This window comes from Podarcis pityusensis (assembly GCF_964106645.2).
Source record: "Podarcis pityusensis genome assembly, chromosome: 10".
NCBI classification, from domain to species: Eukaryota; Metazoa; Chordata; class Lepidosauria; order Squamata; family Lacertidae; genus Podarcis; species Podarcis pityusensis.
The window spans coordinates 35,232,271-35,256,156 of record NC_138035.1 but is presented as its reverse complement, the minus strand read 5'-3'; the positions used below and the strand labels follow the sequence as shown (position 1 = coordinate 35,256,156).

Sequence of the window (23,886 nt, the reverse complement as noted above, 5' to 3'; positions counted from 1 at the left end):
ATGGTTCCCAAGTCTATGCTCAGATATTCAGGCTATGGGTACCTCCAAACTATTACTATTCCAGGGTGGGATTCAATCACATACTGACAAATTCAGGTTGATCAACCTGCTTCCCCAAAAGACTGGATTGGTTGAGAGTTGTTTGAAGACCCATTTTCCCTCACAGAGCTATAATTTCCAGTGTTCCTTGGGAATAGGGACTGATGGTTAAACCACTGTAGCTCTGTGAGAGGAACAGGAGTCTCTAATCAACTCTCAACCAATTCAGTCTTTTGGGTGGTTAACAAACTACACTTCCCATAATTTTGGGGGGGAAGCCATGGCTGCTTTAAGTGTATAGTGCAGGCGGAGCCAGAAATAAATCAGAATGAATGCTCAATTAAATAGCTGACATCATTTAACACCCCTGAAAACAAATCAGAATAACTGAGCAATAAACAGGTCATCAGGAAGCGATCTAATGGGCACAATTAGAATGTGTGAAACAGTGTCCCTCTTTTTTCACCTGGATGCCATTTGATTTTACTTACATGAGAGAGGAAAAGATGTGCTCTATATGGTTTGTGGGCTCTGCTGTGCTCATGTCCAGTTTGCAGGCTTCCCGCAGGCATCAGGTTGACCACAGTGAGAACATTACGGGCCATTAGCCTGATTCGGCAGGCTGGTGATAGGTTCTTATGCTCTTAGTTGCTTCATTCATATCTTGCTTTTCTTCCATCTGGTAAGGTGGCATACATGAAGTTATAAGACAGTCTGCCATCTTGGCATTGATCAGACTCACACCCTGCCACCAGCAAGATGGCTGCATATGTCTCCTCAGAGCATGCTCTGGAACCCTATAAGGAGTCAATTATTGTTGATGCAGAGAACTGTATCGCCTTACAGAGCATCTCCATTGTAAAGGCTCTCATTCGTCACTCTGGAGCTGACAGAATTATCTGCATGGTGAAAAGGCTGACATTCCCTTTTAATTAATATTTTATGCAGCCCATAATGTTTTCAAAGGAAACAGGATCTATTTTATGAAACATTTTACTGGAAACGCTGACGCTCCAAGCTCTGTCAGGACTTTTATATTTGCATTAGTTGTTGTATTGAAACAGAAACAGCTTTCATTTGCAGTTGTTCAGCCTTGGCTCACTGAGTATTTTGGCATATGCTCCCTCTACTTATAAAACATTCTGCTATCACTTGATTCTAAGATTCAATAATGTGAATCAGAAAAAGGGAAGAGGAAACATTAATGGGTTGTTTGATTCCCCGCCCTCCAGTGAATTCTCCTTTTAATAGTAGGGTCTAGATCCTAAGATCTAGGCAGTGAGATATTTTATTTTCTTGGGCTCCATGATCACTGCAGATGGTGACAGCAGTCACAAAATTAAAAGACACCTGCTTCTTGGGAGAAAAGCAATGACAAACCTAGACAGCATCTTAAAAAGCAGAGACGTCACCTTGCCGACAAAGGTCCGTATAGTTAAAGCTATGGTTTTCCCAGTAGTGATGTATGGAAGTGAGAGCTGGACCATAAAGAAGGCTGATCGCCGAAGAATTGATGCTTTTGAATTATGGTGCTGGAGGAGACTCTTGAGAGTCCCATGGACTGCAAGAAGATCAAACCTATCCATTCTGAAGGAAATCAGCCCTGAGTGCTCACTGGAAGGACAGATCCTGAACCTTAGGCTCCAATACTTTGGCCACCTCATGAGAAGAGAAGACTCCCTAGGAAAGACCCTGATGTTGGGGAAAGATTGAGGGCACAAGGAGAAGGGGACGACAGAGGACGAGATGGTTGGATAGTGTTCTCAAAGCTACCAGCATGAGTTTGACCAAACTGCGGGAGGCAGTGGAAGACAGGAGTGCCTGGCATGCTCTGGTCCATGGGGTCACAAAGAGTCGGACACGACTAAACGACTAAACAACAATAGATCCTAAGAGCCTCATTAATAGTGCCCGATTTTGGGCAGTTACCTCTCCCCACTCAGCCTCCTATACTACAGCCCATCCTGTTTAGGAGGGTCTCCTGACACTCAGGAGAGTATTTGGGGTGCTGCAGAACAAGATGAGTTGGGAAAGTCCCCTTTAGTCAGCCCCCCTTCCATGGACCCTTCTTAGTATCAAAAAGATTGCATTTTTATGTGTTTGGGGAGATCAGTCTGAATGATGCCCCAAGTCCCTTCTAGTATCCTATATCCAGTGAGGGTTAGAGGCTAGTAGGGGAGGCTGCTGAACCAATCTTTGTAAGACAATGACTGTGGGTGGCCACGTAAGTGCCCTCTTCAACTAGGTTGCAACTGCTGAGTGATGGAGAACAACAGGCCAAAGTGTGGCTAGGTGTTAGTGTGAGAGAGCTGGAAGAGGCAGGCTGGAAGCAGGGGACAGAAACATGTCTAGCTCAATGCTGGATCCAAAGCTGTGAGAAGCAAGCTATTTTTTTGAGGGAGGGAGGTTAATGCTGGAAGTCCCTCCATCCTATGCTCAGGTTGTAAATATGTGTAAATACAAGCCTATATCGTAAAGACACCGCAGTCCCCACTGACCTTCATTCCAAGGAAACCAAACCCTGGAAAAGTGCTTGAGACCCCTGGAAATTCTTGCTGCTTGGAGATTGGGGAGACATGTAACAGGATTATGTCTTAGATACTTATCTCTGCTCTTAACTATTTTGTATTCCCTTTCACTGGGGTATGCCTGCCTGCACCTGTTTGTTTTTATGCAAATGATCATTAAACAAAACACGTAAAACTGGTGCAGTCTGTACCTTATTTCAGTTTGTATCACTGACGATCATTTTCAAGCAAACACAGTTTTCTTGTCAAAATCTAAATTGGTGTTCTCCCAGTTCAAAGTGGTAAAAGTGGAAGTGTGGCTCAGCAGTGTTATATATATATATATATATATATATATATATATATATATATAGTTTTCCATATTTTATTACATTTCAGTATCAAAAAATAACAGTGTATTCTTCAGTACTTCTTGTAACATGGAAGTGCTTCTTGGTGAAAGTAGGCATAATTAATGACTGTTAATTAAGAGATAAACCTACATGCGGCATGGCAGGTTTTTGATTGCATCTCCTGATGTACGCTTTTTTAAAAAGAGCTTAAAAAGAGCCAACAGAGCAATGGGGTGGGGGGGCAGCAGGGCTTGGAAGGTGGGTGCTTAATGAGGGTCCCAAACTGAAGCCCTGTCTCCAAAGCCACTATTAGCTTCACTCTGGAAATGCTACTAGCAGTTTTAGTAAGGTAAAGGTAAAGGGACCCCTGACCATTAGGTCCAGTCGTGACCGACTCTGGGGTTGCGGCGCTCATCTCACTTTATTGGCTGAGGGACCCAACGTACAGCTTCCGGGTCATGTGGCCAGCATGACTAAGCTGCTTCTAGCGAACCAGAGCAGCGCACGGAAACGCCGTTTACCTTCCTGCCAGAGCGTTACCTATTTATCTACTTGCACTTTGACGTGCTTTTGAACTGCTAGGTTGGCAGGAGCTGGGACTGAGCGATGGGAGCTCACCCCATTGCGGGGATTCGAACCGCCGACCTTCTGATCGGCAAGTCCTAGGCTCTGTGGTTTAACCCACAGCGCCACTAGTAGGAGGGTACAATTTTGATTCTGAAAACAACACAGGAAATGGTTAAATATCTCCTCCAGCTATACTGTTTCCCTGAACAAGTTCTCTCTCTCTCATCTTAAAGCTTTAAAAACACATCAGGAAGTATCAGTCATGTAGTTTGACACTAAAGCAAGGATAGGGAAATTGTTACTGAAATGTCGCTGGACTACAATGTCCAGCATCTCTGACCGCTAGCCATTGTTAGTTAAAATGGATGCTTCATAAGGCTGAACTCACTTTGAACCCAGTTTTATCTGAATGCTGCAGATTCACCAAAGTGGTCAGAATACTCTGGGTCGACTAGCATTTCTGGTCGGTTTGTGGCTCTCAGGTCTCTTTCAGACCTCAGTTCCATGATCAAGGCCCATCCAAAGGACGAGAAAAATACAAACATATTTGTACACATACAACCTACATTTTGAATTTTTCAGACTGTTTCACAAAGGTTGTTTATGGCATTTTGTGACGAGTATTACGCAGTAAGCGGTTGGCAGCCATCTTTATGGCTAGTGTTATAACATCAGTTATTGCAGCAACGGTAATATTACTGAGCAAGTATATGACACATACCTTCTCTTTTCTGGTATGGCAGGCCTAGAATGGTTATGACTAGTAACACTGTTAGACTACTAAAAAGCTGCATGCCAGCATCTCTTTCAGTGAAAAAAATACTGGAGTGATCAGCATCATTCCAAGCAGCTTGCTACAGGCAAGCTTTCAAGCAGAGTGAACCAAAGAGCCTTAAATGGCCTGTGGATTAGAAGGTGCTGTCAAGAGTAATAGATCAATAGACAATTTCGAAGAATGAATAGAATCCTATACAAAATTAGGTGCATACAAAGCTGGTCTGCACACAGGACTTTATGAGACACGTTATCTCAGGGTTGTGGGTTTGAGCCCCACATTGGGCAAAAGATTCCTGCATTGTAGGGGGCTGGACTAAAGGACCCTTGTGGTCCCTTCAGTTCCATGATTCTGAGTTCTAGATGGAGGGCTGTTTTCTATGCTTCCTTGAGAAGTCTAGTACAGTATGCTACATGGCTGCAATCCTTCTGGGATCTGGCATGGAAATTTTCTGCGCAATGGAATTCCCTGTAGGGATTTCCTTTAAAAATACATGCTACGAATTATGTCCTGAACCACACATCAGTCTGGGAGGGGTAGGTCAGGTTGGTTGGTTCATAGCGTATTGGCAAAGATCAAATGCCTCAAGGCATCCCTAAAACTATAGTGGTGACTTATTTATTTATTTCATTTATGAAATATTTCCCATGAAACATCCTGAAGCAATCAACAGTCAGAATATCTATGAAATTATAAAACAACTTTAATCCAGAAATTTAGAAACATGAGTCCATCTAGGAACTGTTCTGTATCTGAATATCTCTTCAAGCTGTTTATAAGAAGATTTGTGGTCTTTTTTCTGAAAAAGCTGCCATTATTATTATTATTATTATTATTAACCTTAATTCAAGTTGACTTCTCGCTGATTTACCCTGGGTTTCACATGCCATTTTTGGAAAGGAAAACCCAGGTTGGATTATTAAGATAGCCACCCGGTCGCCATGCTGTGTCCTCAATCCCTGGTAATTGAATAATCTTGTATCTGAAGCAGATAGTCAACTGTATACGTAATTAGACCTTTCTCCCCTGAAAATGATGGGATGGTGGTGTTTCTGATTACTTGTTTCATGAGTTACACTATTTTATCAGAATAATGAACAGATGAAATATAGCTAAATTATGTCTGCAGCTGTCCTATAATCCAATAAACTAAAAACCATATTCTTTCTCCTCCTCCTCCTCCTCCTCCTCCTCCTGATAAATTTTACCTGTCAGTGTTTATTTAGATATCAGCAATATATTTTAGTAATCCTATGTACCTTCTTCATCACATTGTTATTGTTATATATTCCAGGTTGGGTTGGTTTTGCTTTCATTGCTTTGGGGTTTTTTTTTGCCTCTGATAGTAGGGCTTGACTTGCAATAGCAAGGGAAGTTGGAGAACAGAAGAACTGCAAGATAAGAAGCTGAACCTTCAAGGCCAGCTGCCTTAATTGGCTCTACAAACAAGCTGCATGTCTTTTGTAATCTGCTCACTGAGTAATTTTCTGACTTTGCTAAATATAGATATGTGACGCTGTTTCCCTCCAAACAACAAAAATATTGACAATGTATTATATTTTGTTCTTCTCTCTGAATGAGCATGTATACCTATAGCTTAGGTGTTGTGCATACAACTTAACAGTACTGTGGTACATTGAAGTCTATCAAATTGACATAGAGCTCTAAAGTGCAGACCTGTCCCTAGAAACATGGCACCAAAGGAAGTCTGGATGTCATTCTTACAATAGACCCACTGAAATCAATGGAATTTAAGTCTGACTTATATCTCACTGAGTCCAGTGAATTAACTCCAAGCATAACTAAGTCTGGATCTGATCCAATCAGACTTGTATTGTTTGGGAATAGATGCAAATTCCTGACAAATTTGGGAACGAATTCTAGTAACAAAGTTCTAGTACCAATAAAAGAAACAGCCAATTTAAGTTTCTGAGAGGGCACAAAATACCATAATATTCTGTCTATTTAGCTGACACAGACAGCAGCTATTAATAAGATGTTGGGTGTGAAGCTTTCACATGGCTTAGCACCATGTTTAAAGTCTTTGCAATCTGTATGGTCTTCCTAACCTTTACACATGCCAGCAATCTATGGCCTGGATGGATGCCGTGCTATATGCAAACTCTGTGTGTATACATGGTGGTTTTAAATGTTATAGTGAATTACGGAGAAAACTGCATCCACAGGGACTCTGATGTTTCAGGAGTAATATTTAATAGATGTCTTAAGAGGAGATGATTAAAATAATGATTGCTTTTCTATCATGCCTTTCTTCCAACAGAAACTCAGGGTGTCCCCAGAAATCACACAAATGCCACCATTGTATTAAAACAATAGTTAAAATAGTAACTTAAATCTGTATCAAAACTCAAAAGCACTGAAGCAGCAGACACAGCAGAGTTTCTGGCATAGCAGCATACAAATTAGTACTTCAACTAGGCTAAATTAAGTTGTTATATTACCTAGGAAGCTGAAACCTCATAAAAGTATAACCTCGCAAAGCTATTCTCACAAGTAGCTTTACCTTTTAATAGAGGCCAGCAGGGATTTTGCTGGGTGTTTAAAAGTCTCAGGGCATAGGCCCATGATACGAATTAGCATAAAATTTGCAATTTATATGTAGAGATGCAAATACAAGCCTCTGAGCAAATTAAGTTGGTGGGTGGCTGAGGTCTCATTGGTGCTGTACTTTGAAGTATGCAAAGCCACCCTTTAATATTTAAAAAATAATAAAGGAAAGTGATAGAATACCAGGTGCTCATTGCAAAAGACCCAGGGCCACCCCCTAACAATGTTCCTTGAAGACCAGCTCTCCACCACAGGGCAGTTGAGCTGATTTCTAACAGCAGCTTGAAATATGTGTATTTCTTTGCGGAATGCAAACTGAATTAGATTTTTCTGTGTGTGATTCACATAAACCTTTTCTCACCCCCACCCACCCATCCTAACATTTGTTTATAAAGAGTGTCAATATATATTCTGATCATCTGACAATGATTTTGGGTTTTCTTACTGAAATATATATTTGGTAAATTGTGGAGCACTGATTGCAAATTCATTATTCATCATGTAAGTCTTTGAGGTTGATGAACCACCATTTTAGGAATTGCACCTGCAGCAATAAGCTTCATGTGACAAATGGAATCTATTTTAGTTTTAGCCTTGGCTATTTATGCCGGCATTTGTTTTAAAGGCTTTGATTTAGATATGTATATAACATAGCAGCTATGACAACAATGTGAAGATGTTGTAAAAGATTGTAAAAGACGTTGTGGAGTTTGAGACTATCATCTAGAGAAGCAAGATTCTAATCACAGTAGCAGATTCAAAGTATAAGGCGAGAAATGCCATGGGATTAAAAAAAACACACATGCCTATGTAGTGTCCCATCCCACCCATGGTCTGGAAAGAGAATATGTTTTTCTTGGAGGGCCAGCCCTGCCGTTAGCAGAGTGGGATAGCTGTTTCAGGCAGCTGGTTTTGCATGCCATGAAAGGACAGCACATTGTTTCCTTTTTAAGTTGTTATTATAAATTTTTTTACTGCCCCCATGTTCTCATTCTAATTCACACACTTCATAGCAGAAAACCAAAAATAAAACAATTTTTTCCTAAGTGGATTAAAACGAGAGAATGTGTGAATACATTTATTTGCGTTAATGTTGAGGGACACAGTTTATTCTGAGGCCAGATTTAGGTGTGGTTGACGGCAGAACTTTGTATGTCCATTGCAGAAATCTAGACTCCTTCATGGCGTAAGAACTGTCTTTATTTTCCTTGTGGTTAATTAACAAGGGCAGTTCCCCCGAACTTTTCATCCTGTCAGATGTTGCCCTCTCTGTGGCGTAAAGACACTAATGCTTTAAATGATGAATAATAGATGGGGGTTGTGTGTACACCATGGAAGAAAATTAACTTTCAGCTGATGGTGGGAAGCCGTGCAATCCTTTGCGTTCCTACTCAGAACCAAGAAAGGGTTGAGTTCAGCGGGACTTGCACCCCTGTTGCCCAGGATAGCACCCTGACTCTTTGGCATGCGTGAGCATCATGCTTTGGTGCAACTGCGGAGGTGGTGGAGAAGTAGTAGTGGCAGTGAGCGACGAAACATCTTTGGGGCACTGGTTTTTACAGCTCTCTGCTCCTTGTCCAGCAACCACAGTTCCGGTGGACAGCTCATTTGTCTGCAGGATCAAAAGACACAGATTGCCCTAGGAGTGTTCTTGGCCGGGCGAGCGGTGGTGGAAATGTGTTGCTTGCCTCAGCCCTGTGCTGTCAGGGCTCTGGCGAACTGTCATGCTGGCACCGCTCAAGTGCCACCTGATTGGCTGCTGGCAAGGGCTGATTAAGAATACTGATGCTGGCTCAGCTGCTCTGTGGCTCCGTTCTCTCCCCCCCCCCCCAACCACTCCTCAACTCCTCCCCCCACCCCCCTCCACATCATATCTCCAAATAGCAAGTAATTGTGAACATATGAAGACAGCAAGGGGGTGGGGGAAATCCACCTCGCGTAGCTTGAGTCTCTCTCTGTGTGTGAGGGAGGGAGACACGGAGGGGAAAAACAACGGTCTGTTTTAGCTGCAGTGCTACAGCAGAGTCAGACTTCTTCCCTGCCCCAGGTTTTGTGCCAGAACGCAAACTGCTTACAGGTTTGACACGCTGTGAAAAGACTTGCCTGTTGTTGTTGTTGCTCCTGCTGCTGCTGTGTGTAAATTGAGCATCCTCTGCCTTGCCTTTCGCTGGACCGGCGGATCTCTTGCTCTTGAGAAAGGTGTTTCGGAAGGGCCCCCTACTAAAGTGGTTCTCTTCAGTTCTTTCTATTTTTATGGTGAGTACCGGCATGGGCACAGACAATGTTTGCTGCAGTGCTCGCTAGCTCTCTTCCATTCCCGCTCTCTCTCTCTCTCTCTCTCCCCCCCCCCAGTGGATCACAGCTAAGCCTCTTGACCTTCATTTACTGTCTCATTTTCTCTACCCTCCTCCTGCACTGGCATGTGTTTTATGAAGTAAATGCAAGTTGCTCTTTGGTCGGGCTCCTGCGCCTCAACGCCCCTTGCTTGAAATCCCCCTTTGTCCTTGAAAGAGGGAGCAAGCATGCTGCTGGCTGACAGCTTACAGCAGTGTGAAGGAATCCTGAAGAAGTGGAAGAGGGGGACTTGGGGAAAGACATAGGTCTGCCGCACCACAAAAATAAGCTCCATGCTTTAGAGGAGATGGAGGGAGGGAGGAAAAGCCACCCCTGGGCTTTCAGAAGGCGTGGGAGCTCATGTCTTTCCCACCAGCATTTTATCATCTCTGTTCAGGAGGGCCTCTTGAGGCACCAGCTTTCTAAGTGCAAATATCTGAGAAGATTAATTGGGCATTGAAATGAGCTCTCCTTTGTGCTAAGGAAAGCCAACCTGCACTGCTTCTAGAGGAGGGCGGTGGGGGGAAAAGAGATAACTTTAGTGAGCAGGACTTAGACACCTCTACTCTCTTGTCCTGAGAAGCCTCAAAACTTCAGTGTTTTACAACGCTTCAAGGAGAAGGAAAAGTGCACATATTTCCAAACAGAAATTCTAATTGTTTGGGCCGTACTTTGTCCAGTGTTAACAAAAATTTGATTTGAATATGCCTGCTGTCAGTTGATAACATAGCACATATATAGTATATAATGGAATATAGCAGTCCCCTTAGGAAGTTTTTCCAACTTACCTTTCTAAAGGGAAGAATGCTTGTACTGCAGATTAGTTACTATGAGCTCATCCTGCACAATATGTTTTTCAGTATGAATTTTATGAATACATATGATGCCCAGCTTAAATGATTCCCTTGGATCATTATTTCACTGTAATAATAACCCCAAGCCCCAAACCTACATAAAAAATTGAAATGAGGTGACCTGTACAAGGAGAGGAACCCATGTGGTTTAATACAAGAAGAGACAGATTCCTTAGCATAGATCAGGTTTGCCACCAGCATAAATGGCTGCTGGGGGGCAGCTCAGGGTCATGTTGTGCAAAACACTGCCTAGGTGATCAGGGTGACCAGCTTTGACAGCACTGGTCACGTCTTGTGAAGAGCAAGTGTCCATAAACACATTAGTTGGTGTATAACCTTCTGTTCTTTCTTAATGCTCCCTGACTTCACCTTGGATAAGAGCCAGAGCATTTCTTTTACCTGCCCCAGGCTGCAATCCTATAAACATTTTCCTTTGAGTAAGCCTGTTGAACTAAATTGTTCAATATGAGTAGACTACATAGGAGTAGACGTGCATAGGAGTGTGCTGTTGGTGTCCTTTGTTTCATCCCCAAGATCAGAACAGAGATGGGGTGTCATTTTAAGCTACATATTTTTAATAAATATGTGATTTTTATAACACGCTCCCTTGGACCTTTAATATTGATTCAAGCAATTTAATCCCTTGGAAACTGATGGGACAAACTGGACTTTCTGGCTTAACTGGAGTGCAGATTGGACTGCTAATAAGAAAATCTCAATTAGTGATTTGACCTGTGATGCGAGTAGTACAGGAAGTAGTACAGGAAGGAGCTATATTATTTTTCTGATAATTATGGGCATGCCTGCAATAGTGAAAAAATACCAAGATTACCATTAATGGGTTTTGGGTTTGTTTGTTTTTAAGAAAAAAGAAGCAGCAACACTGCAAAGTTCTTCACATTTAGTGTGACAGCAAATCTGGTGCACAGACATGGGCACTTGTGACCAGCTATAACTTTGGCATAGTGGAAATAGTGTTCTGCTGGAGGATCTGAGCTACAGTGGTGATGTCAACATCTGAGTAGGAAAATAGTGCAGTGAGGTGAGAGGCTTCTTCAAAACAAAGGTGGGATCTTCCACAGACCAGGACAAACCAGGTTTCTTATAACTCAGGACACACTACTTGACTTACTTTGTGTTCCCAGCAGAATTGCATGAGACTGCCCTGTGTTAACAGCAACAGAGAGCAAAAAGGGACAGAAAGCCATTCAATTCCATCCTTCCTACATGAGAACGCACACACGCCTAAATACAAAGGCAGCAGATGCACTGCAGAAAGATTACTGCAGAGCAAATTGTTCCAAATGACTGAGCGAGTGAACCAGTTCAAACAATGCAGGAGGAACTGTTGGGGTTTAAGCTCAAACCAGCTTCCCCCAGTCTGCTGTCCTCCAAATGTTTTGGGACTGCAGCTCCAGCCAGCACAAACATGCTGGCTGCTGCTGATATGAGTTGCAGTTCAAAACATCAGGAGGGCACCAGGTTGGGAAAAGCTGGCCTAAACTTTAGGCATCTAAGTTTTCTCTCTACACTGCAGATCTGAGAACCTTTGAAGCTTGCTGCACAGGGTTGCTAAGACTTAACCAGTAGGTTCCTTGACTCTTCATTCAGTGTTTTCTGGTTATAGCATAGCTTTGCAATTTATGACGTATTTCTTTATTAAAGTACTTGCACAGTGGATAATTCTTTTTTGCACTGTAAACATGTTGTGTGTTGCAAAAAAATCCTCTTTAGTCATCACTGCTGAAGTGTTTGGGTGCTGCACAGCGACGTAAATATGTGATGCTTCTAAAACTCTCAAGATTTGTTTCAGGCTCACTGAACTAATAATATAGCATTGATGCTATTGCATTGTATCACTAAACTTTTCATTGGGTTACTGAAGCCCAGAGGAATCTCAATGTATTCCATCAAAATGACACCTCAAAATTATAGCAGGTAACTAGGATGCTTTTTCAGACCCAGTTCACACCACTGTTCATATGTAGCACATGCTGCATGAAATTAGCTAGCAGCTCTGAATATATGGAAATTACATTTGTGCAGGCTAATTCCCCTAGAACCTTTCTTAGAAAGTTATTTTGAGCATGGGATGTTCTAAAGGCTATTATATGCTAGATACATAGGACAAAAATTGTGTATTAATTAAATCATTGGTTGATGAACAATAGTTTATTTGACAAGTTCTATCCTTACGACCAGACTACAGTTGACTAGGGTTCAATTAAAATAGGATCAATACATGCATAAACAAGGAATAGCTTGCTTGCATTATAACATCCAATTCCTGGGGTCCCTCTGTCACATTCTAGCATTACCAAGAAAGGCAGCCCAGGACAGGTAAGTCCCATGAAGCATCAGGGCAATGCAGTTATGAGCAAGTGTGGTTATTGGTGGTTCCCACTGAGCTTCTAGGGAATAAAGTAAATAAGTTGCTTTCTGGCACACAGTTTAGGAGGCAAATGCTGCCTATTGCCCCTAATTTGAATTTCACTGATAGGGAATTCCACTTAACTTCCTTTCAGTTCTCTGTGGTTTCTATCACCTGCCTCATGACAGGTGTTAATACAATAAACTTTGTAATTTTCACTAACTTGGAAAGGTTAAAGATGTGCCTTCTGAAGATATATTTGAGCTCTAATTATCACTGTCTGTAATTTTTGCATCTCATTGCCACACAACTCCCACCTTACAACTTTCCACTTTGTTTGTTTGTTTTATTTCATGCATTTATGTCCCGCCTTATACTAAATGCATTCTGAGGAAGAGTGTTTGAATCCACAAAACCAGTTCTCAAGGTGCCACAAGCCTCTTTGGTTGTCTTAGTTGTTTCCTAGAGCAGATGACATAAGATAAGTGGCTTGGATCCTAGCTATGGTTCCAGGAGCAAAAGAGTTCAACCTGTTCACGGATAGGGCTGAGATCCAGTAGAGCAGTCATGTCCAAAGTCGGTTTCGGGGGCCTAATCTGGACCGCTGGTAGGTTTAATCCGGCCCCTGTGGCAGTTTATTTCCTGGGGTAAAATCCCAAAAAACCCTCCACAACCTCAATCCTAAAAAAAGCTCAAAGCTCAACAACTTCAACCCTAAAAAAGGTCAATAACTTCAATCCTAAAAAAAGGTTAATAACTTTGGTCGGCCCTCACAGCCCTTCACTTCATCAAATCTGGCCCTCTTTGAAAACAGTTTGGACACCACTGCAGTAGAGGATCCCACTGGTAGACCAGGGGGAGACAATTGTCACAGATTTCCTTGCTCTAGTCCTTTGTGTAGCCTTTCATGATGTCACACCCTTCAGCATTCCGCCAATTAAAATTGAGAGGCGTATCTTTAAGTGCTGTGCTCCTGTGTGAGCCAGCTTGGGTTTCCCAGCCCCTGTCTCCATTACTGCAGCAGTTCCCTCCGTGAGTGCCACACCAGCGCCTCCACCTCCTCCTCCTCTTCCCCGTCGTCATCCTCATCGGCTTCTTTTCCTCCTCCAGTGGGCAGAGGAGGCATGGCTTCTGGGCCCAGCGTGGTTGGCCTGGCCTGCACAAGCAGCAGCTCCTCCACCTCCACTCCATGGGCTCTGGCATGGGCGCCCTCACAAAGTGAGGCTCAAAATGGAAAAGGAGACATCCAATCAGAAGCTGGGATGGCTTCTGTAATTCCGGTATGTCCCGGTCAAATTGGGACTGTTGATGGGTATGTGATGTTCCAGAGGCTTCCTAATTAGGCACAAGGGGCTGCAGGAGGAAAGAGACATCAGCAGGAGCTCCCCCCCCCCCCGATTTTCTCCTGGCGGTAGCATCCCGTAATAGAATACTGTATATATTACATATTTTCTATTAGAACCTAGATTTCACAGGGGAGATGGTAGCACGGACCTCTATATACACAACCAATTTAACTGATATCAGCAATACTTATGCTGCTGTCCCTTTGCACCACTAGGAGCTGTTGAGCCCAATGCACCTAGTAAAATCAGCCTTGCTGTAGTTTCGTAGCCTTTTGTACATGCCTAAGTATGCACACAAGTTTAAACAAAAGGTCAGCATTCAATCACAGTGTTGCAGGCTCTACTAGGCAATAGCAGTAAATGCACTCTGCCAGTTCGGGGGCCCAGCCATGCCAACTGACCACTGACACCAGCCCTGCAGCAGTTCTCACAGAAAGATCAGTGTGCATTAAATCTAAAAGCCAGAGCAAAAAAGCGGCGAGTGTTATTTTAACAGCATCGTTTAACTATTCATGAGTATCAGTGCTTTTAATTGACAGATAGCTTCAGAAGGACCACTGTAGGTTTTGGCTCTGGCTGCATGTAGAGTATTTCTTTTTCTCGCAGCATGGTGTCATGTTAATTTATTTGCAGGGTGTCTGAATCCTGCATAGAAAACAACTGCAGAAAGAACATTAAAAAAAAATCCATTCTGTTCTTCATTCAGTGAGCCAACAACACGAACTGGACTGATTAGGTCATGGCAATGTGCACACACGCTCAGTGTGGCTGAATGACCACAGGACTGTTTCATTTAAAAGAGTCTTATAACAGCTTATTTTTGTCCTACCACTGCAAGTTGCACATACTACATCTAGTATTCATGTTCTGCTTCCACTTTATTTTGTGTCAGATTTTTACCTGTATCCATTTCCTGTGTACATGACTAACCTTTTGACATTGTTACCTAGGTTGGCAATTCAGCCCTCAAATTAACTATATCTGGATCTGAAATACTTATGTCTGGAAATAAGTCAAATCAAGTTCATAGAAAGGGTGCCTAGTTTTGAGATTTTGAACTGTATTGAAGTTTAGAGATGTGCAATGCAATTAGATGCAGGTTTGCTTGGAAGTGAGCCTCTCTGGGTTCTGCTAGCATAACCTTCAGAGAAAGAACTACCGGTAGGTGCAATTTCACTCATTAAACTTATTAAATATTAAATAAGACATCCTCAAAATAAGTCTGATTAGTCATAATTATCATTCAGCAACATCTTAAATCTGTAAGTAGTAAGGTCTGAATGACTAAACTGAAAAAGCTTTGTGTGGGGGAAAATGGACCATTTTCACATTTAAAGCACAAAGGGTCTTGTAACAAATTTACCAGGTCATATCCTTTCATGGGGTAAATTCCATTTGACAAGTACTCGGGTATATAAAGTGTATACCACAGTAAAAGAATTAGTCTTTAAGGTACTGCAAAATGCTATTTGTTTTTGTTGCAACAGGCATGGCTACTACTATGGAATTTGTCTGTTTTCCATACATGGAGGGAAATATGTTTTCGGTACAATTGTCAAAGTTTTGTCTTTTTAACTTTTTATTTATGTGTAAATTGCCATGAGACAGTGGATTAGAAGAAGATTAATAAATTAATTGTAGTAATAATAATAATAATAATAATGTTAGTTTAAATATCAGTGGTTCATATTTTCTGTAATCTTGGCACTAATTTTTTTATAGTTCCCTTAGCGCTTCAAAGAAGATGTAACTAAAACATTTCTCACTTCAACCTGCAGATGTAACGGAAGAAGTAATAAAGTGTTCTAGATGAAGGCTCCAATTGTAAATGCATTTACGATGGATTAAGCCCAATTGATCATGGTAGAACTTAGTTTTGAGTGAATATTATATAAATGTCATTGTTAACCCTACAATCCTGTCCATAAACACGTATATGTGAGTAAATCCCATTGAACTCAGTGGGCTTTGCTTCTGAGTAGACATGCACAGGCTTTCTAAGTGTGTGGTGTTGGACTAGGACCTGGAAGACTAGGATTCAAATCTCCACTCAACCATGAACCTTACAGGGCTAGTACTTCCTCTCAGCCTACCTACTTCACAAGGTTGTTATAGATATTAAGTTGGGGGGAGGGACCATGTACTTCATCTTGAGCTCCTTGGAGAAAAAGATGAGTTACTGTATAAGTGCAATAAATATATTACAAATGTTCCATCTTCAAGAATAAAACCAATACAGACAAATACAGACAACTTAATTGCACATTTTTATTCTCATCAGATAGGTGGATTTAAAGTGATGGGAGCACAAACTGTTGCCTAGGTAGGAATTATATAGATATACCCTTAAAATGATGCCTATGAACTGACTTGCCGTACCATGTATTCCATGATATGGCCGTACCAAATGTACTCAAAAAATGTTTCTGTAATAAGTTCTGTAATAGGGCGCAAACATAGGATTTTTAGGTTCCCAGCAGGATACTCTGACTGTTTAACAGCTGTGACTCAGTTTTGTGATGTGTCTGGTCTTCTATCTCACACCTTTAATCTCTGTTATGTATGAGGGCCAGCTCTGATCAGGCCTATTAAATGTCCCTTGGCTTGTCATCACACTTGTGTGTCATCAGGCAAAGAATGGGGGATGATTGTAGACTGCAGTTCTTGATCACTTACCAGTTTATTGGGGTTTTCTGTTTACCTGTGCACCTTGAGGACATACAACAAATACACTCATTCTCACTGGGACTGGTGGCTGCCCCAGTCTATACTTCATTACCAGTTTCCATGTATGCATTGCATCCGCCACAAAGTTTCCCTCTTTTTGTCAGCTGCTACCCTGAGTCCTTTGCCTTCTCCAGTAATGGTCACTTGCCCTCCCCCTTTGTCTCTGTACCCAGGAAATGCAGGATTTTGCACACCCTTTGGCCTTTCCCACCCAGCTCTCTAATCCTCACCTCCTTTGACTCCCATAAGACTTCTGACATCACAGAGGTCAGCCATAGTTATTTGATGAATTGTTGTTGTTGTTGTTTAGTCATTTAGTCGTGTCCAACTCTTCGTGACCCCATGGACCAGAGCACGCCAGGCTTCCACTGCCTCCCGCAGTTTGGTCAAACTCATGCTGGTAGCTTCGAGAACACTGTCCAACCATCTCGTCCTCTGTCGTCCCCTTCTCCTTGTGCCCTCCATCTTTCCCCACATCAGGGTCTTTTCCAGGGAGTCTTCTCTTCTCATGAGGTGGCCAAAGTATTGGAGCCTCAGCTTCAGGATCTGTCCTTCCAGTGAGCACTCAGGGCTGATTTCCTTCAGAATGGAGAGGTTTGATCTTCTTGCAGTCCATGGGACTCTCAAGAGTCTCCTCCAGCACCATAATTCAAAAGCATCAATTCTTCGGCAATCAGCCTTCTTTATGGTCCAGCTCTCACTTCCATACATCACTTGGGAAAACCATAGCTTTAACTATACGGACCTTTGTTGGCAAGGTGATGTCTCTGCTTTTTAAGATGCTGTCTAGGTTTGTCATTGCTTTTCTCCCAAGAAGCAGGCATCTTTTAATTTCGTGACTGCTGTCACCATCTGCAGTGATCATGGAGCCCAAGAAAATAAAATCTCTCACTGCCTCCATTTCTTCCCCTTCTATTTGCCAGGAGGTGATGGGACCAGTGGCCATCATCTTCGTTTTTTTGATGTTGAGCTTCAAACCATATTTCTCTCTCTCCTCTTTCACCCTCATTTGATGAATATCTAAAACAAATGGACCATTTTGTGCTGACAGTGCAGCTTCATTTTTGCATTTTCACATTCTCAGAAAGTTTTGCCAGGAATATGGTCTTCACACAGCAATAGAGTCCTTGTGAATTCAGATATTTACAGTATTCTTACTTGGCTCAATACATTTACTAATGGAACAAAGAGGCAGAATTAAATTTGGCTGCTTCTTAACTTTTGCATCTGTGGCCAAGGGCCTATTCCAAAGGACTTGCTTTAACGTTGCTGCAGTGCAAAGACAGATAGTGGCCTGGTTTGTTTTCTAGTGGCAGAGACATTAATCTCTTTTTCCACCTCGCATCAAGAATCCCCAAACCATTTGTAAAAAAACTCCTCTGAATCAGTTGCAAGCACAGCAGGCTACCCCCGCTGCTCCACATTCTTTTCTACCCTGTTGTACACCTATCAAATACACCCCTAGCAGGGAAAGGCTTCATCAGAACTAGAGTTAGGATTGACTCAAAGGCTGTGTACACATTAATGGTTAAAACCCAGCAAAGTTGCACACACACCCTGCTGTTTTTCAAATCACATTTGTGGTTTGATGTTTTTCCAAGTTGTGTGCTGTCTGTTTGCACCTCTGGGTGTGAAGGGTGGGTGGGTGTCTTCCTATGACATTTCTAAATTTTTAAACCAGTGATGGGAACATATTGCAGAATAAACAGGAGCATTACACAGCCAAAGTCTTCTCAGTGATATTGGTTGTTCCTTTGTACTAGTGCTGGTCCCAAAGTGCCTAAAACTATTACCTAAGATCAGATACTCACAAGTTCCATCTTGAAATTATTAATGCCTTAACAGCAACATGAGGGGTTCATAGTTTTAGTTTTCTTTTTAAAAATGTACACATGGGTGAAATAGGAGTATAACAATTCCTCCAACTATATTTTCCTAGTAATTTTAAACCATCTTTCCTCTTTTATATTATGCTCCCCTCCCCCCCGTCTAGTTTACCGCCACCCTAATTAATTAATTGTTTCATCTGGTAGCATGGCTTCTTCACCCATTGCAATGTATTCTATGAACCAAGCCCAAAATTTACAAAATAAAATCAACTGAGTAAGCTGGCTTTGGAGAAGTTGGCTGGCTGATTATCTGGAACTTGCTTACTTGCAATTCCCAGAGGACATGACCCTCTTTTGGATCATTCCAAGCAGGGAAATCACCTTTCATACACAATAATTTTTGTCCTTTAAACATGACAGCATTCTGGATGCTTTTCCAAACTAAGCTGTCTTTGGATAGAGATGGCACCAAAGATAAGCAGAGTTCAGGATCTCAGACCTTGACTCTGTTTACGTTCCCTTTTAATGTGTTTGTGCACTCACTGCATTTCCAGTGCTGGGTTTTTAATCTTTATTCACACAACATTATTTAAGATGCATATGTAGTACCCAGTACTTTGTTTAAGACACTACAGTTTGTTTCTCAAACCAGCTTCAAACCTATTGAGGTCTTTAAGCTATTCCTAATTTATTGTACTGGGTAAAGACATCCCCACCTGGTGTATAAACAAAAAGAAGCAGCTGTGGACTTAGCTATACAACAGCAAATAAAATGTTTTAAGTGTGTTGTCACACTAGATTACAACTGTGAGCTATAGCAAATTCAATGCATTTTTCAAAAGGATTCTAAAAAAACCAACACAACATTTTCATAATGTTTTTAGCATGTGTGTAGATTCCACCTGGATTCCACCCGAGTTGATATGATCAGCCAGGGAGAAAATAGCTGTGAAATGCATTGCATAGCAGGGAGGAAAAACAACTTTCCTGCACTCTAAGGTGTAATGTGCACCTTGGTCAGCTCAAGATTCTAATCTCATGTAAAACAATGACCTTCTGTAAGAAAAGGTATTTTATCATTCCAAAAAGGAAACCTTCATCTGCTTGTCCACATTGAGAGGATGCCAGCAAGGCTGAATCTTTATGTAAAGAAAGGATTTTATTATCCCCAAAAGGAAACCTTCTTTGGTGGCCAAACGCCCTGTAAGAGTGCCCCCTCTACTTGGTTTCCCCTCCGACCCATTTTTGATTTTGTTTTATACATTTTGAATGTTTTCCTTAAATACCATCTGCCATTGTGTTCAATTTTGTGTTAAATACCATCTGTTAAACATCTTTATCCCATTTTCCATTATCGCCTCGCAAGCCGCAAATCTCCAACTCTCCATCCATAATTTCCCCCATGATGATAATCGAATTGGTTTACCGATATCCGTAGCCCATTGGATCATTGCCTCTTTTACAACCCATTGCAATAAAATTCCATGTGTTTTTTTGGGGGGGGAAGAAATAATGGATACAATTATGATTTTCTCCATTTCTGACAACCCCTTCTCTCTGGGGAGGGACAGCTTGCTCTTGCCAGAGGTGTGACCTGATCGCTTGTAAAGGGTTCCTGAAGTTAGACCGGGACTTGGGTAACCAGATGCAAAAAGAGACAGTGATCCTGAACCTTTAATAGTTGCGTGGCTGTTGAAACTTCAGTGAGTGTAGCCTGTGCGTGGCACCTGCTCAACTATTAAAGGTACAGAAGTCCTGTCCTGCCTTGCATCTGGCCACTCTACCAAGGACAGCAGATTGCTTACTCTTGTTGTACTGGCACAGTACTTGTGGCATTTGCTGGTAATGACATTTGGTGCAATGGCTCATGTGGAAATGTCAAGAGTTAATTTTAAAGTTTACACTTTGTTGACAATCAGAAAAGGAACTTTTCTTTGCCTTTATTTCCACAAAACAAATTAAATGTCTCTATTAAAGGCCATATTTTCAAACTGATATCATGCACTACTAACTCCATCTCAGATAATATATCTGTTTGTCAAAGTAGAAGAATTGCATTGAATCATCTACTTCAGTGGAAAAACACATTTTGGGTCAGAACATTGAGCATTTCAAAACTTACGCTGGCTTATTATTAGTATCTACATATCTGCAAATTACTCGGAGATCTGCTTAGGCATTGGAACATTAACTGGCTAAATATTGTACATGTATATGTGTGCTGTAAATAAAAGCACCTAACAGAATGAGTATCTGTCAGTTTTGCAGCCATGTTTACTTAGAAGTAAACCCAATCAGTTTAATGGGATTTACTCAAAGTGGGTTTCATTTTAGGATTGCAGCCTTATTTTCAAAAGTGATTAGTTAACCATTCTGAAAATGAGGATATGCTTCAGGGTATCACATCTTTGGTACTGAACATCATTTGCTTATTATTGAGAAGCTTGAGAGTTTCAGAAAATACATTGCCATCCCTCTTGTCAGTGTCCTCTGAAGCATGGAGAACTGGAAGTTGATTTGATTGGGCTGAATCTTAGGCCACCGCTCACATCCTGTCCTAAGGCAGGATATTTGGTGGCAATTTCTGATCTCTTATGGCGCTGTGGGTTAAACCACAGAGCCTAGGACTTGCTGATCAGAAGGTCGGCGGTTCGAATCCCCGCGACGGGGTGAGCTCCTGTTGCTCGGTCCCAGCTCCTGCCAACCTAGCAGTTCGAAAGCATGTCAAAGTGCAAGTAGATAAATAGGTACCGCTACAGCGGGAAGGTAAACGGCGTTTCCGTGCACTGCTCTGGTTCACCAGAAGCGGCTTACTCATGCTGGCCACATGACCCGTACGCCGGCTCCCTCAGCCAATAAAACGAAATGAGTGCCACAACCCCAGAGTCGGCCATGACTGGACCTAATGGTCAGGGGTCCCTTTACCCTTTACCTTTATACCTATTTCAAATAAATGAGACATAGTGGATGGTTTTTGCAGTTGCATCAGGACCATCACACCCCTCCATGTGTCAGGAGAGTCAAGAGTTGCCTTGTTTCTTTTGAGGATAATTTACATGTGATAGTTGGCATCACGATTGCAGCCTTGGTCACTGACCTGGCCAAGGTGATCTTGCCCTTCCTTCTTCCTTTTGGCAAGTGGCCTCATCTGTCAGGAAGAGCTCACTGCTCAAAGCATATGAAGTTACAGTAAAAGTGCAAGCTGACATTGCTGCCACCCCCAGCAGTACAGCACAATGCCAGAATATGGTCTTCATTAGGGAGAAGTTGCCCATCCATCATTATGGTTGCCTTTCATTATTCAGTGCTGAACAGATAATTATGAAATGATGTTGTGTTTGAATGGGTGCTCCATTGAGAAGGGAATGGGGAACACGTGGCTTCTTGACCACTGGCCACACTTGCTGGGGCCAATGGAAGTCAGAGGCCAGCAATATCTGGAGAACCACAGGTTCCCCATCCTTTCCATAATATAAGGCTGCAATTCTGTGCACACTTACTTACAGAAATGGCTCTGTGTGCAGGTCTGAGATGATGGATGTCAACAGGAAAGGAGCATTATGTCAGCCACTAAGAGGAAAAGTAAGGATGCAATTCTATTTTGTTCTGCTTTAGACTTTGTTTGCTGGCTGGCTTTGTATCTTTACTTAAGGAGGCTTTCTTCTGAGTAGGTTGTCTCAGTTTGGTGGGATTTTATTGAACACATAAAAAAAGGAGAAAATTTACATTTGTCTCTTCCACAACTCTCAAGAAATTTGGGATAAGTGACACTAAACTAGTTGAATTTTTTTCTTGATGTAATATAGAGCCTTTTATTCTTGGTATTCCTTGTGCCACTGGTCGTTTCAGCCATAAATTTATGTTTCTGTATATCTTGTAAGTAATGTGACCACACCTCTTGTTCTCTCTTATGGCAGTACTCAGTATTTTTTAATAAAATACTATTAAAAAGATAAGGAGTATGTTAAGTTTATCATTTGATTTATCAACACCTTACTGTTTTGTTTTTATGTTTTATGAACAAGTCACTTTGAGCATATTGGAAAGATGGATTATAAAAAAATCAATAAGAATACCAAGTGAGAGCAGAAGATTAGCTGGGATGGACTATATATTTTCATGTATTTTTGCTTGAGTGTTTTTTTTTGGGGGGGGGGAAGCCCTTCAGCTCAGTAGGACTTCTTTCAAAGTAAACATGCATAGGATTGCATGGGGAATGTTTTAAGGCTGAAGCAGCAAGCTTGAGGGACACCAGTGCTTACGGGTATATAATGGAGTATTATCTTCAGGACTGGCACTCCTATGACACCGGATTCAAAAATAATTTTGCTGCGGTTTCCTTTTGGAACAGACACATGGCATTGATGTATTGTCTTCCTTCTTTCCAAGATAAACCATTGCTGCATTTCACCATAATGGTATTTCATTCAACTGCAACAACATAAGGATTTCAGTTTGTTATATAAATATACAACAAATTGAAATCCTAATGTCGTTATCATTAAACAAAGCATAAGTGGTTAGATTCTGTACTGTATTGTAGACTGAGAAAACCTTTAGTAAAAAGGCTGTTAGCTAATAGAAATATTGTCACATTATCAAAATTCAGTCTCAGTAAGTATAGGTGTGTGTCTATGTGTACATCTATCTATCTACAATTGTCCAGCGTTAATTCTAGTTTCAATAATTTTATGTTTTTGCAGAATATGTGCTGACAACTGAGATGAAAGTGTTTAGAATAAGTTTTTTTTTTCTGTTAATCGAAGGACTGAGTGACAGAGGGGGTTTCTTGCTCTCACACACATGTAAGACTATTAAGTCCAGGGTCTAAAAATCACCTAAGTGGGTTTCATTAGGATTGCACTAGAACCACATTGTGCCAGGAAATCAACTAAAGTGTAAAGCTTGAACAGAGGTTATCATTATTTCATTAGCTTGGTGCTGATCTGACTCATTTATCTTACCTCTGGTACTGAAAGCAAGAAAGAGTTTTAAACGGTATACTCTTTTTATCTTTTGTTTTAAGTGTAAGCTGCTTTCAATGGGCATTTTTTCAGAAATGCAGCCTAAAGCTATTTTTAAATAATATATTTTTAAAATGTATTTAAAAGAAAATGGTAAGGAGTCAAGGCAACAACCCAGGCACATACCTCTGACCTTCTTTTAGAAGAATGTTTGAATGGTGACCATACTCCTTTTTTCTGCTAGAGTATTTTAATATGGGTATAGTACCTGCAAAATGCATTAGAATCCATCTCTCCAAGCCTGATCCTCAGGAAGGGAGCATTCTCAATCTGTGCCGCTGTTGCATGTAAGCACTGAGCAGATTGGGATTCCCACTCCCGGTGCTGACGCAAAATATTAGTGCTGCTGCCAGGGTTTGAGAGGAGAAAGCTAAGGGGAATGGAAAGGAGCATAACAGAGGCCACATTCTCATACCAGTAACTTGTCCAAGTTGCATGCAACCTTTGCCCATCTGGAGGACCTAATGGTGTGTCATCTGTCTCTATTCCATCCTGCAGTGATTCACGAGGAATCCCTAATTAGCCAGCCCATATTATCAGGTTGTCAAGCCCTGAGCTAATTTTAGACCTGTTTGTACGCCAGATATGAGTC

At 41.6% G+C, this 23,886-nt stretch overlaps 1 protein-coding gene across 2 annotated transcripts in view; it reads left to right on the top strand.

Annotated features, from left to right (window-relative positions):
• The window catches only part of ANO4 (anoctamin 4), a 142,350-nt gene that overhangs the window by 21,825 nt on the left and 96,639 nt on the right, over window positions 1-23,886 (top strand). Inside the window, exon 1 of one of the 2 annotated variants that reach the window (XM_081024213.1) lies at window positions 8,707-9,065. The exons of the other annotated variant lie outside the window; for it this stretch is intronic. The gene's annotated coding sequence lies outside the window, so the exon portion shown is untranslated. Of the gene's footprint in view, window positions 1-8,706; window positions 9,066-23,886 lie in introns of those variants that run through there. 2 annotated transcript variants of the gene reach the window in all.